The 15,245-nt window shown below is 39.0% G+C and overlaps 1 protein-coding gene across 1 annotated transcript in view; it reads right to left on the reverse strand.

Annotated features, from left to right (window-relative positions):
- ZNF800 (zinc finger protein 800) overlaps nucleotides 1–7,472 on the reverse strand; it is a 127,572-nt gene extending 120,100 nt beyond the window's left edge. The window contains exon 1 of the mRNA XM_087430306.1: nucleotides 7,343–7,472. The gene's annotated coding sequence lies outside the window, so the exon portion shown is untranslated. The remainder of the gene's footprint in view (nucleotides 1–7,342) is intronic.
- Between the last annotated feature and the right edge of the window lie 7,773 nt (nucleotides 7,473–15,245).

The following is a 15,245-nucleotide window of genomic DNA, read 5'->3' on the forward strand; positions in this document are numbered from 1 at the left end:
TTTGTACACCAGTGGTACGTAACCAACCTCTATTTTCTGAGAGCTTCTCATCACTTCCAGACAGCAGGCTCTAAGAGAGACCACACTGGCTCTTTCTCTTTCTCCCAGGTGCCCACATATAGTCTCTTCGAAACAATAAGATACCCTTTGCAAAAAAAAAAAAAACCCTCAAAGCCAATCCCTCCCCACGTCTGCCACAAGAGTGGTTAATCAGCCTTTCTCTTGCCCTCTAGATTTCCGATACCAGAATCAGGTTCCAGCCCACACACATCAAACCTCTCCAGATGGTGCCATGGAAGTCCTCCTCACTGGACCTGAGATGAAGACGAAGCATCTCCCCCTGTGCGGGGGGAATCAGTGTGATTTATCACAGTTTTCTCCAAAGACATCCTCCTCACTTATCCTTTCCTCTCTCCGTACGATGATCCCCTTTCATATCCTTGATCTACTACCTCACGGACGTGGTTCTCAGAATTTTCACACTCTCTTTGGTATCTATCATATTGGTGTTTCAGTCAAAACTCAGGGGGAAGAATTTCAGTCTAACTCCCTGTTACTCATCAATAAGTATGCTTTACCCTAGCTGAGTATTTAGTCCATCATACTGGAGGAAGCAGAGGCATGTTCTAATAAACTTAATTAACTTCTCTAATTTTTTTTGTTTTTTTTTTTTTTGGTGAGGAAGATCAGCCCTGAGATAACATCCGATGCCAATCCTCCTCTTTTTGCTGAGGAAGACTGGCCATGGGCTAACACCCATGCCCATCTTCCTCTACTTTATATGGGATGCCGCCACAGCATTGCTCGACAAGTGGTGCGTCGGTGCGTGCCCAGGATCCGAACCTGCAAACCCCAGGCCCCCGAAGCAGAGTGTGCACACTTAACCACTGCGCCACCAGGCCAGCCCCTTAATTAACCTCTTTAAATTTTGTAAATGTATGATAAAATGCCTTAAAAATAAGGCTGCAGTATTGAGTCGTACACTGAAGGCCCTGAGCTGTGAAGAATAGTGTAGTCACGCCCACAAATCAATGTCATTTCTGGAAAATAATGATCAAATACACTACAGTGAAGGACCTGCCTTCTTCATTATGCATCGTGCTCCATGTATCCTGGTAGATGAGTGCGTCTCAGCCCACTTTTACCTCATTTGGATGCACATGAGGCTATTTATTCCTCTAGATACACGTTGCATAATTATTTTCCACTCTAGTAAATGAATAGCTTAATTAGCTCTTTAATTTGATTTTAAGAGCTGAAAAATATAAGTAATAGTGCATTCTTTTTTTTAAATATTCTAAATAATCACACTTTGTGACTAGTTCTTACATATTCAAACAGAACAAAAAGAACAGCAAAAAATAGAAAAAAGCAACATCTACTAAAAGCTATTTTTGACAATTAAGAGGATTTCTTTTGTTTACATTAGAGGAGAAATAGTACAAAAGTAACTGAACACATGCCAGAATAATTAGCAGCTCTTGGCTCATTTAAATTATGTGCACATTGCCATTTTAATGCATTTTTTAAACACCCACTTGCAATCCTATTTTAGTCTCCGAGGAAAATTAATAGCTTTCTACTAGGTATGACTAATAAAACCAAATTTGTTTCCTGTTTTCTTAGAAAACATATATCTTCCTGGTTTTATAGACATACTTTTAATAATAAAAACATAAAATAGTAATTGTACTTTGGATTTGTATGATACTTCTGCATGAAAACTGGAGGCATTCTCTCACGTAAGATAATTCCTCTGTAAGAATATCATGCTGTTTCTTCATGCTCGCTATATACCGTGTTGATTCTAAGGATCATCCAATATTAACAATAAGAGGATTAACACTGTGATTTTCCTTTTTCAGAAAAATACCCCAGTGGCTCCCTAAAAACAAATTCAGGACATGAATTTTACACATTTTCTTCTAAATTTAAGGTGGTTTTCTTCTAAATGCCTGGTGATTAGTTGCAAAGTAGTGATTAGCAAAAAGTGCATGTATAAGCATGTTCTGCATCCTAGGAGATAAAAACAGGGAGCAAAAACAGGAGATAGTCACTTCTCCTTTTGAAGATATAAATGCAGAAAATGTGGTCATAAGGACAGCAGACCCACTGACCTGAAAGCTATAATCCAGACCAACAAAATCCTTGTCATTAAATGTTACAACATACACAGCTCAGGTAAATATCGTGATATGCTTCACTCAGACTTCAGAATATGTGGAAAACATTAACACAACCTGTCCACTGTTATCCTGTGTGCAGTCTGCTCTGGGCTCCAATCAGATGTCGTGTGAAACCACAAATGTAGCTATGACATGACCTGAGCCCTCCAGAGTCTTCCAGTCTATTGAGAGATATGACTGGAGCATGGATAATTATTATATATCAAGGTAAAGAGTTAGAAATTCTCTAAGATAGATCAGACAAAGTGCTATAGAAATTCACAGAAAGGAGCTATTACTTCTGCAAAGAGGGACCAGAGAAGGCAAATACAGCCCTCAACCATATGGCCAAGGAAGGCCATGAAAGTGTACGGACCTTAAGAGGGACCCTTTCAGGCTAAAGTGAACATTTGTGGCACTCCATCATTGTGCAGGAACGCAGTCCCACTTCAGTCATATCAACGTTTGCATAAGCTATACAAAAATAAAATAAGGGTAGACCTATCACAGAAATGTCTATAAGCAAAAGAGCATGGGGCAAGGTCAGAAAATATGATCAAATGATCCAAAAAGACAAAAGCAGGGACTCCGGTTGAGTAATTAGTCTGACACATAATATTTTACATTGGGCCTCTTGAGCTCTAGATTCAAGTGTTAAACAGGATATTTTTGAAGGTGTGATCTGCTCATGTAGTATTAAGGAGCTGTCATGTGAGGGATGAGTCTGCACGTCATATGACATTTCCATGCTCTCTCTGATGCTGAGAATGAGGAACAGCTAGAACATAAGTTGAGACCAAATGAGTGGAGGAGACTATACCATCAGCTCAAGAAGATGGAGGTTTTCCGCCTTCCATTAGTATATTAGCTTCCTTCTTTGCTTTGAAAGAAAAAGACTAATTATAATAGTGCCATCCTTACTTTTAGAGGCTTATTCTCTTCTTTTAATGATCTATAAATCAAGCTACAATTATGGACATCAGATACATCACCAAGGTCCTTGAAATTATGCATTCATCATTTTCAAGATATGTGTGCAGTAATAATATTCATATTATTTTATCACATATTTGACAACAAAACATGCATAAAATATTCTCTTTAAAACTAATAATTTTTGCAAAAGTATAAGGATCTGATTATATATTTTAAAAATACCTCTGCTAGCACATGTGGCAACTAGTTTGTGAGCTGATTTAATTTGACATGTGAAAATTAATCTACATTCTATCTTTGATCCATGCATGTAACTTCTTTGATTTCAGTGGAATCAGTCTTTGAGGGCCAAGTGTAGAAGCGCTCCATAATTATCTTTACCAATCCAGTTGCTATATTTATTACAAAAGCCGCTTCACCTTCCATACTTACTTTTTGAAACTCAGGGTGCATGCATTATATTCTATTGAATTTGTTCCTTCCATACGCAGAGTATGAAATCCATCATGAAATTTGTAATATAAAATTACCAGAACAAGAATATCTCTGAATTGATGGCCATGAACACTCCTGAATATTTCAGAGGGAGATACAAGTTTATATTTACTTCTTTAGTATATAACCTAGGCTGGAGTGAAAGACCCTCCATGGGTCTTATTACCACTCAGCAATAATATTGACAACCCTTATGTTTTTGTTCCATCCTTCAAAATGCTCGTTTTAAGCTTTTACAAGTTTCTCCCTAATCCTTTTTCAAAATGTTCTCTACTAGTTGCCTCAGCATACCCTCTAGCCATGGTCCAACAATGTAACATGGGGCTTAATTAGATCTTAACAGCGGAAAAAGGCACTTCTCCACTTCCGAAACCAGAAGAATAGGTGATGAAACAACCAGAACCAAGAAAATTAAACCAGTTCACAGAGCTCTTTTCTTATAAGGCGTCAGTTAAAATTACTCAAGCTCATAGTAAAATAAATTGAGCGGGGTGTCATAGAATCTTTTTTCATTATATTTCTTCAGAAAAGAACTGCAAAGTCTGGTATTCTATTCTGATGTGCACATGAAAAAGAGCCCAGGGCTATGCCCTGGGGAATTAGAAATGTTTTAGATTTGTTTTGCTATTAAAACCTGCCATCAGACACAGTTTATCTGCAAAGTCGATGTCTCCTTTGGCACCGACCAACAGACTTACTAAACTAGTGACATCATGAATATAACCTTCAGGAGCCAAAAGACTCTGGAATCAGCTCATATCACCGAATTTTTTTCTATTACAAGAATTTACTCCCTCTACAAAAATTAACTCAAAATGGATCATGGACTTAAATATAAAACATAAAACTGTAAAACTTAAAACTGTAAAACTTTTAGACACAAAAAAATAAGAGAAAAACTTCGGGTCTAGGGTTAGGCACAAAGTTCTTAAACTTGACACAAAAAGTATAATCCACAAAAGGACAACTTGATACATTGGACCTCATCAAATTGAGAACTTTTGCTTTGCAAAAGACCACATGAAGAGGATGAAAAGCAAGCTACAGACAAGGAGAAAGTATTTGCGAATGACATGTCCACAAAAGACTAGTATCTAAAAAATATAAAGAACTCTCTGAATTCAACAGTAAAAAAGTGAACAATTAGAAAATGGACAAAAGACATGAACAGATATTTCAATGAAAAAGATATACAGGTGGCAAATAAGCACATGAAAAGGCGTTCAACATCATCAGCTATCAGGGAAATACAAATGAAAACCAACCACAATGAGATATCACTACACACCTATCAAAACGGCTAAAATAAAAAATAATGGCAACGTCAAATGCTGGTGAGGATATAGAAGAAAGTGGATCACTCATACATTACTGACGGGAATGTAAAATGGTACAGTCATTCTGGAAAACATTTTGGCGGAGTGTCAGGCTGAATGATGGCCCCCAAAATGTGTTCATGTCCCAATCTCCAGAACCTTTGAAAATATTACCTTATATGACAAAAGAGACTTTGTAATGTAATTAAATTAAAATCTTGAGATGGGGAGATTATCCTGGATTATCTAGTGGGTGCAACGTAAACACAAGAGTCCTTATAAGAGGGAGGCAGAACGTCAGAAGAAGAGAAGGTGCTACAAAGCTGGCTTTAAACACGGAGGAAGGGACCATGATCAGCCTCTAGATGCTGGTGAAGGCAAGGAATAGATTCTCCCCTGGAGCCTCCGGAAGAAATTAGACCTGCTGACCCTGTAAGACTCATTTCAGACTTCTGACCTCCAGAATTACAAGAGAATAAATTTGTGTTGTTTTAGGCCACTAAATTTCAACAGCAATAGGAAATTCATATGGGCAGTTTCTTATAAAATTAAACATACAACTACCATACAACACAATAATTGTACTCTAGGGTGTTTATCCCAGAGAAATGAAACACTTTTGTTCACACAAAAACCTGTACACAGATGGTCACAGCAGCCTGATTTGTAATAGTCAAAAACCCGAAATGGCCCAGATGTCCTTCAATAGGTGGGTTAAACAAACCGTGGTCCATACATACTACAGAACACTTCTCAGCAATACAAAGGGATGAACTACTGATACACAAAACAACTTGGATGAATCTCAAGGGAATTATGCTGAGTAAGAAAAGTCAATCCCAAAAGGTGACAGACTATGTGATTCCATCTGTCATTCTTGAAATGACAAAATTATAGAAATGGAGAAGAGATTAGAAACAGAAAGTATGGTGGGAGGGAGGGAGGTGGGTGTGACAATAAAAGGGCAACCTGAAGGATCTTTGTGATGGAATTGTTCAGGATCTTGACTGAAATGGTGGATGCACAAACCTATACATGTGATAAAACTGTATAGAACGCAATACACACACACCAGTACAAATACAACTGAGGAAACCTGAATAAGAAAGGTAAATTGTATCAATGCCAACATCTTGATTGTGATATTGTGCTATAGTTTTGCAAGATGCTACCATTAGGGAAAAGTAAGTAAACAGTACAAGGGATTTCTCTGTATTATTTCTTGCAATTGCATGTGAATCTACTACTAGCATTTTTGTAGAAAAGTTTCCTGTCTGTGCACAATCATAGTATATACTCTGATGGGGATAAAATAGTACAAATAATGGTATGTACCAGAACAGTAAGTAATATTTATTGAGTGCTTACTCTGTGTAAAACTCTATGTCGAGTCTTTATATGCATTATACATGTACATTATGTACATTATATATACATTATACTTTATATACATTAACTCATTTAATTATCACTATGACCCTTTTAGGTAAGTGTTAATTTTCACTCCATTTCTCAGTTGAGGAACCTGAGTCATGGAGAACTTAAGGACACATAAGTCATAAACAGTGAAACTTGATTAGATCAGATTATTTTATTTTAGAGCCTGAGGCCTTAACCACCATTCTGCTAGAGGTAGTAGATGTGAAAGGTTTAGTAGAGTAGGGCATTCAGAAATGTATACATGGCAAAAATAAAAGCAAACATTTAGAGTATTAAATCATACCCGACTTGAGAACAGTTTTCCTCCATTACTAAAAATGTTATATACCAATACATAACTATTTGTAATAGATACAAAAGTAGTTCTATGAAAATGCTGATAGTACTTGGTTGTACGAGGGACATAAAATGCCTATTAAAAAGGAAGATATTATTTTAGTTAACTGATAGTAATACATGCCTTTTTTAATTGAAATTTTATTGAGAGGGAGTCAAGATGGCGGCGTAGGCAGACTCTGAACTCACCTCCTCCCGTGGACACAGCCAATTTGCAACTACTCGTGGAAAAATTACCCCTGAGACAGAGCTGAAAACTGGATAAGAGGAACTCCTGCAACAACGGACAATCCTAACTGGGGTGGAAGAGGCAGAGACTCCCTTCCGGAGAGGAAGAGCGCCGCCTTCACAAGCCGCCAGCTTCATGGCCGCCGGGAGCAGCTCACAGGTACGCAACCTCCCTGGAGGCGCGGGGCCCTGAGCCGGGAGCGCCCCCGCTGTGGGCATTGTGTGGACCCAGCACAATCGAGACCAGCGGCATAATATCTGACTTTGCTGCTACTAAAGCATTGGGTAGCACCCCCAGAAAACCCGGTTCACAAAGAAACTAAAACTGGCTCTTAAAGGGCCCGCGCACAAACTCACCCGTTCCAGAAAGCATCCTAAAATCACCAGAAAGAAAGGTGCACACTGCTTTGGTGACAAGAGACTCACCTAATAGGCCCTGAGTGCATCTCGGTGAGGGGTGAGACCTCTCCAGGGACTGGGACATTGGCGGCGGCCATTGTTGAGGCCTGGTGTGAGCGTGCTGACACAGACGCCATTGGAGTTTTCCCTGAGACCTGCTAGCCCAGGGTCTGCTCCACCCGCTAGAGCACCGATTTAATCCAGCTCAGCAAGGGCAGGCAGCCCACCCTAGAGACTGGCCCCACCTAACAACAAACCCTCAGGCAACATGTGGGCCTGCATAGATTGGTGACTGGATTTTCTGCAGCCTGGCAACTGAGCTGACTTGAGCGGGGCAGGGTGTGCACAAGGAGCGGGTGGAGAGTGTGGGGTGGTGGCGGAGTGTGTGGGGCTCCCGCTGTGGAGAGACTGGGTCCGCTTGGGGAGGTCGGGGCGCTCACACGGGGCAGGACTGTGTTGACTGTGTGTGTGGACCTGTGGGCGGCAGGGCTTGTCAGCTGCAGAAGACTTGTGCTTCTCAAAGACCCACATAGGAGGTTTGCCCCACCTTCCAAAGCCTGAAACAATTGGGTGCTCCTGTGCCTGAGGCCAGCCCCACCCAGCTGCAATCCTCAGAGAGCTGACAAGAGACCTAATAGGCTAGAGGTTTACAGCAATTCTAAGGCCCTGAGCCTAACAACCTGCCACGCTGGGGGCCTACTCACTTAAAAGAAATACTGCAACACAGATGTGGTATTAGAACTTGCAGCCAACTGTGCTGGGGCTCCTCACACCTGATAAAGAGACTGAAGGGCCCACAACAACTACAAGCAGCTGAGCATTACAACAGCTGGCCAGGAGCATAACTCAGCCTCCCTGGGCGCCTATAGGAGAGCTAACAGGCCACAATAGAAGCACACACGTAGCCCACATAGGGGCCACCCTGGAACATTGAGAACTGAGGGAAGCACACTGGAAGCCTCCTAAGCCATCACTTACATACGGTCACCTATCCAAGAGCAGGAGACGAGCTGACCTACCTAATACATAGACACAAGCACAGGGAAAGAGGCAAAATGAGGAGGCAAAAGAATACATTCCAAGTAAGGGAACAGGACAAAACCCCAGAAAAGGAACTAAGTGAAACAGAAATGAGCAACCTACCCGACAGAGAGTTCAAACTAAGAGTGTTAAGGATGCTAACTGATCTGGGGAGAAGAATAGATGAACTCAGTGAGAATGTCAACAAAGAAATGGAAGATATAAAAAAGAACCAATCAGAAATGAAGAATACAATACTGGAAATGAAAAATTCATTAGAGGGACTCAAAAGCAGAGTAGAGGATACAGAAGAACGGATCTGTGAGCTAGAAGAAAGACTAGAAGAAATTACCCAAGGTGAACAGGTAAAAGAGAAAAGAATTAAAAAGAGTGAGGACAGTCTAAGGGACCTCTGGGACAACATCAAGCGCACTAACATCCGTGTTATAGGTGTCCCGGAAGGAGAAGAGCGAGACAAGGGGGCAGAGAATCTATTTCAAGAAATAATAGATGAAAACTTCCCTAACCTAAGGAAGGAAACAGACATCCAGGTACAGGAGGCACAGAGAGCCCCAAACAAGATAAACCCAAAGAGGCCCACACCAAGACACATCATAATCAAAATGTCCAGAATTAAAGATAAAGAGAGAATCCTAAAAGCCACAAGAGAATGTCAAGTTACATACAAAGGAAACCCCATAAGGCTATCAGCTGACTTCTCAGCAGAAACCTTACAGGCTAGAAGAGAATGGCATGATATATTTAAAGTGCTAAAAGGAAAAAACTTACAGCCAAGAATACTCTACCCAGCAAGGTTATCGTTCAAAATGGAAGGAGAGATCAAAAATTTCCCAGACAAGCAAAAATTAAAGGAGTTTGTCACCAAGAAACCAGTGTTACAAGAAATGTTAAAGGGACTGATTTAAGGGGGAAAGAGAAGACCACAAATAGGAAAAATTATCTATTTCCACGATTAGAACGTAATGGATACAAATGCACAAAAAAGAAGTTGGATATGATATCAAAAACAAAAGGAGGGAGGAGGGTAGTTAAAGAGTACAGCTTTCAGACAGAGGTCAAACTAAAGTGACCATCAATTCTGTATAGAAGAAGTAAGGAACAGAGAAGGACTACTAAAACACTGAGGGAAAAAAAAAAAAAAAAGTTAAAAATGGCAGTAAGTACATACTTATCAATAGCTACTTTAAACGTCAATGGACTAAATGCTCCAATTAAAAGGCATAGGGTGGCTGACTGGATAAAAACAAGACCCATATATATGCTGCATACAAGAGACACACTTCAGACCTAAAGACACTCACAAACTGGAAAGTGAAGGGATGGAAAAAGATACTCCACGCAAATGGCAATGAAAAGAAAGCAGGGGTAGCAGTACTCATATCAGACAAAATAGACTTTAAAACAAAAACTGTAAAACGAGACAAAGAAGGGCATTACATAATGATCAAGGGAACAATCCAACAAGAGGATATAACACTTGTAAATATCTACGCACCCAATGTAGGTGCACCTAAATATATAAAGCAATTATTAACAGACATAAAAACAGAAATAGACAGTAACACAATAATAGTAGGGGACTTTAACACTCCACTTACACCAACGGATAGATCATCCAAACAGAAGATCAATAAGGAAACATTGGCCTTAAACGACACACTAGAACAGATGGACCTAGTAGATATATACAGAGCATTCCATCCAAAAACCGAAGAATACACGTTCTTTTCAAATGCACATGGAACATTCTCCAGGATTGATCACATATTAGGCCACAAAACAAGTCTCCATAAATTTAAGAAGATTGAAATAATACCAACCATCTTTTCTGACCTCAGTGGTATGAAACTAGAAATCAACTATAGGAAGAAAATCAGAAAAGCCACAAATACATGGAGATTAAACAAAATGCTACTGAACAACGATTGGGTTAACGAAGAAATCAAAGAAGAAATCAAAAAATACCTGGAGACAAATGAAAATGAAAATACAACATGCCAGAATTTATGGGATACAGCAAAAGCGGTTCTAAGAGGGAAGTTTATAGCAATACAGGCCTATCTCAACAAACAAGAAAAATCTCAAATAAACAATCTAACAATGCACCTAAAGGAACTGGAAAAAGAAGAACAAACAAAGCCCAAAATCAGTAGAAGAAGGGAAATAATAAAAATCAGAGCAGAAATAAATGAAATAGAGACCAAAAAAACAATAGAAAAATTAATAAAACCAAGAGCTGGTTCTTTGAAAAGATAAACAAAATTGACAAACCTTTAGCTAGACTCACCAAGAAAAAAGAGAGAAGGCACAAATAAGTAAAATCAGAAATGAAAGAGGAGAGGTTACAACAGACACCTCAGAAATACAAAAGATTATAAGAGAATACTATGAAAAACTATATGCCAACCAATTCGACAATCTGGAAGAAATGGATAAATTCTTAGAATCATACAACCTTCCAAAACTGGATCAAGAAGAAGTAGAGAATTTGAATAGACCAATCACCAGTAAGGAGATCGAAACAGTAATCAAAAACCTCCCCAAAAATAAAAGTCCAGGACCAGATGGCTTCCCTGGTGAATTCTACCAAACATTCAAAGAAGAGTTAATACCTATCCTTCTCAAACTCTTCCAAACAATTGAGGAGGGGGAAGCTCCTAACTCATTCTCTGAAGCTGACATTACCCTGATACCAAAACCAGACAAGGACAACACAAAAAAGAAAATTACAGGCCAATATCACTGATGAACATTGATGCAAAAATCCTCAACAAAATACTAGCAAATCGCATACAACAATACGTTAAAAGATTATACACCATGATCAAGTGGGATTTATTCCAGGTATGCAGGGATGGTTTAACATTCGCAAATCAATCAACGTAATACACCACATTAATAAAATGAAGAATAAAAATCACATGATCATCTCAATAGATGCAGAGAAAGCATTTGACAAGATACAGCATCCATTTATGATAAAAACTCTGAATAAAATGGGTATAGAAGGAAAGTACCTCAACATAATAAAGACCATATATGAGAAACCCACAGCTAATATCATCCTCAATGGTGAAAAACTGAAAGCTATCCCTCTAAGAACAGGAACCAGACAAGGATGCCCACTCTCACCACTCCTATTTAACATAGTATTGGAAGTCCTAGCCAGAGCAATCAGGCAAGAGAAAGAAATAAAAGGGATCCAAATTGGAAAGGAAGAAGTGAAACTGTCACTATTTGAAGATGACATGATTTTATATATAGAAAACCCTAAAGAATCCACCAGAAAACTTTTAGAAGTAATAAACGACTATGGTAAAGTTGCAGGATACAAAATCAACATACAAAAATCAGTTGCATTTCTGTACACTAACAACGAAGTAGCAGAAAGAGAAATTAAGAATACCATCCCATTTACAATTGCAACAAAAAGAATAAAATACCTAGGAATAAACTTAACCAAAGAGGTGAAAGATCTGTACACCGAAAACTATAAAACATTGCTGAAAGAAATTGAAGAGGACACAAAGAAATGGAAAGATATTCCGTGCTCTTGGATTGGAAGAATTAACATAGTTAAGATGTCCATACTTCCTAAAGCCATCTATAGATTCAATGCAATCCCTATCAAAGTTCCAACAACATTTTTCACAGAAATAGAACAAAGAATCCTAAAATTTATATGGAACAACAAAAGACCCGAATAGCTAAAGGAATCCTGAGAAAAAGAACAAAGCTGGAGGTATCACACTCCCTGATTTCAAAATATACTACAAAGCTATAGTAACCAAAACAGCATGGTACTGGCACAAAAACAGACACACAGATCAATGGAATAGAATCGAAAGCCCAGAAATAAACCCACACATCTATGGACAGCTAATCTTCGACAAAGGAGCCAAGAACATACAATGGGGAAAAGAAAGTCTCTTCAACAAATGGTGTTGGGAAAACTGGATAGCCACATGCAAAAAAATGAAAGTAGACCCTTACCTTACACCATACACAAAAATTAACTCCAAATGGATTAAAGACTTGAATGTAAGACCTGAAACTGTGAAACTTTTAGAAGAAAACATAGGCAGTACGCTCTTCCACATCAGTCTTAGCAACATCTTTTCAAACACCACATCTGACCGGGCAAGAGAAACAATAGAAAAAATAAACAAATGGGACTACATCAAACTAAAAAGCTTCTGCACAGCAAAGGAAACCATCAACAAAACGAAAAGACAACCTAACAATTGGGAGAAGATATTTGCAAACCATACATCTGATAAGGGCTTAATCTCCAAAATATATAAAGAACTCATGCATCTCAACAACAAAAACTACCAACCCAATTAAAAATGGGCAAAAGACCTGAACAGACATTTCTCCAAAGAAGATATACAGATGGCCAACAGACACATGAAAAGATGTTCAAAATCACTAACTATCAGGGAAATGCAAATCAAAACTACAATGAGATATCACCTCACGCCCATCAGAATGGCTATAATTAACAAGACAGGAAACAACATGTGTTGGAGAGGTTGTGGAGAGAAGGGAACTCTCATACACTGCTGGTGGGAGTGCAAACTGGTGCAGCCACTATGGAAAACAGTATGGAGATTCCTCAAAATCAACGATAGAACTACCATATGATCCAGCTCTTCCACTGTTGGGTATTTATCCAAAGAACTTGAAAACACCAATTTGCAAAGGTACATGCACCCCTGTGTTCATTGCAGCCTTATTCACGATAGCCAAGACTTGGAAGCAACCTAAGTGCCCATCAAGGGACGAATGGATAAAGAAGCTGTGGTATATATACACAATGGAATACTACTCAGCCATAAGAAACGATTTAAATCCAGGCATTTGTGACAACATGGATGGACATTGAGGGTATAATGCAAAGTGAAATAAGTCAGAGGGAGAAGGTCAAATACCGTATGATTTCCTTCATTAAGTAGTAGATAATAACAACAATAAACAAACACATAGGGACAGAGATTGGATTGGTGGTTACCAGAGGGGAAGGGGGAGGGAGGAGGGTGAAAGGGATAATTCGGTACATGTGTGTGGTGATGGGTTGTAATTAGTATTTTGGTGGTGAACATGATGTAGTCCATGCAGAAATAGAAGTACAATGATGTACACCTGAAATTTTTACAATGTTATAAACCAATGTTACTGCAATAAACAAAAAATTAAAAAAAAAAAAAAAAAAAGAAATTTTATTGAGATAATTGTAGGTTCATATACAGTTGCAAGAAATAATACAGAGAAATCCCATTACTGATTACTCACTTTTCCCCAACGGTAGCATCTTGCAAAACTACAGCACAATATCACAACGAAGATATTGGCATTGATACAATCTACCTTTTACTTGGATTTCCCCAGTTGTACGTGTACTTGCGTGTCTGTTTGTGTGCAAATGTGCGTTGGGTTCTGTACAGTTTTATTGCATGTGTAGGTTTGTGTAGGTTTGTTCAGGGAGAACAGATTGGGGACACAGGTGTGGCGGGAGGGAGAGAGGTAGCTGTTGTTATAAAAGGGCAAAATCAGAAATCTAGCAGCTAGATGCTGAGAATAGCTCTTAAAGTTACAATTGCCCATATCTAGGAATTTTGCTGGGATAATACTAGAAAGTCCAGCAACTTGCCAGAAGTTGTGGAAGAAGTGCCCAAATTCTTACTATGACTCAGAAAGCCAAAGCCAGATTTCTGGTTTCTATCTTAGGCTTAGCCATTAACAGTGAAAATGACACAGTATGACCCAATGCCACATCCACTAAAAGATCTCAGAATGCACTCTGGTGACATTAGCATCCACCTTGAGTGCTAACTCCATTAGGAATTAGCTTTTAGTTTCTTTACACTTTTAGGTTGAATCCTCCCACTACGTGAAGCAATTCTATGTCATCATGGCTAAGTATCCAAATCTTCCCAACTGCTGAGAAGTCAATATTATCTCTCTATTATAATTGCGTAAACTGAGTCCTGGAAATAAGGATTATTTTCTCCTATACCAACAGTCAGAGTCCAAGTTTCCTTCCTTTCAGACAGAATGTTGCTCAAAACAGTAGTTGGTGAAGAGCAGGTTTTTAGTATAGCTTCTCTTCCCTTGACCTTGACCTCTGTGTCATCCCCTCTCCTTACCTGTGCTTTCACTAGACAGTTACTTACACTGGCAGCAACTTTGTCACATCCACAGGGAAAAAAGAAATTAGACCGGGCCAAAAAGAATTCAGTCTGCAAGCTCATCCTTGTGAGTATAAAAGTTTAATATCCTTAAAAGTTTAACATCCAAGCCACCACTTTGGGTAATAGTCTACAAGACAGGAGCCTGGTGAGATGTGTACCTTTGTTCAGCCTCTAACAACATGTGCTTTTGGTCACAGTGTCAGGCTCCCCAAAGAACAAGACGAAATCAACTCTCACTCGACTCTTAGTCCCCTCAGGGTTGCTTGAACTCCACAAAACAACTGGACCCCAACCTCTGCGACACCTAGGCATGAAGTGAGAAGGATGGCACATACTATATAATTGTTGCATCTCTTAAATGAGCATAATTTTTCAAAGGATACAATGGAGCTTAATGGAAGAATAAATAGGGCACTCTTTAGAGCTGGTGACTGTGTCAAAAAAAAAAGATCTGTGCTACCATTTAGCCAATATATTCCTCACCATTGACTATTTCCCCTGTCCATTCCAAGACATTCATTATCAGATGCAGTTTCACCCAAGTGCTATCATTTTGCAGTTTGTTGCAAAGAGAGGCATTGAAATGACATCAACTCTTGTCCATTCTCATGATCAGATGAAACTTCCAGAGTGTGAGAAGAAGTTCTCTCTATATAGAAAAGCTTTCATTATAATGCAGTTTTGCTGGTGTTTTT

This window comes from Ceratotherium simum, chromosome 1 (assembly GCF_057802395.1).
Source record: "Ceratotherium simum simum isolate JZ-2026a chromosome 1, ASM5780239v1, whole genome shotgun sequence".
NCBI classification, from domain to species: Eukaryota; Metazoa; Chordata; class Mammalia; order Perissodactyla; family Rhinocerotidae; genus Ceratotherium; species Ceratotherium simum.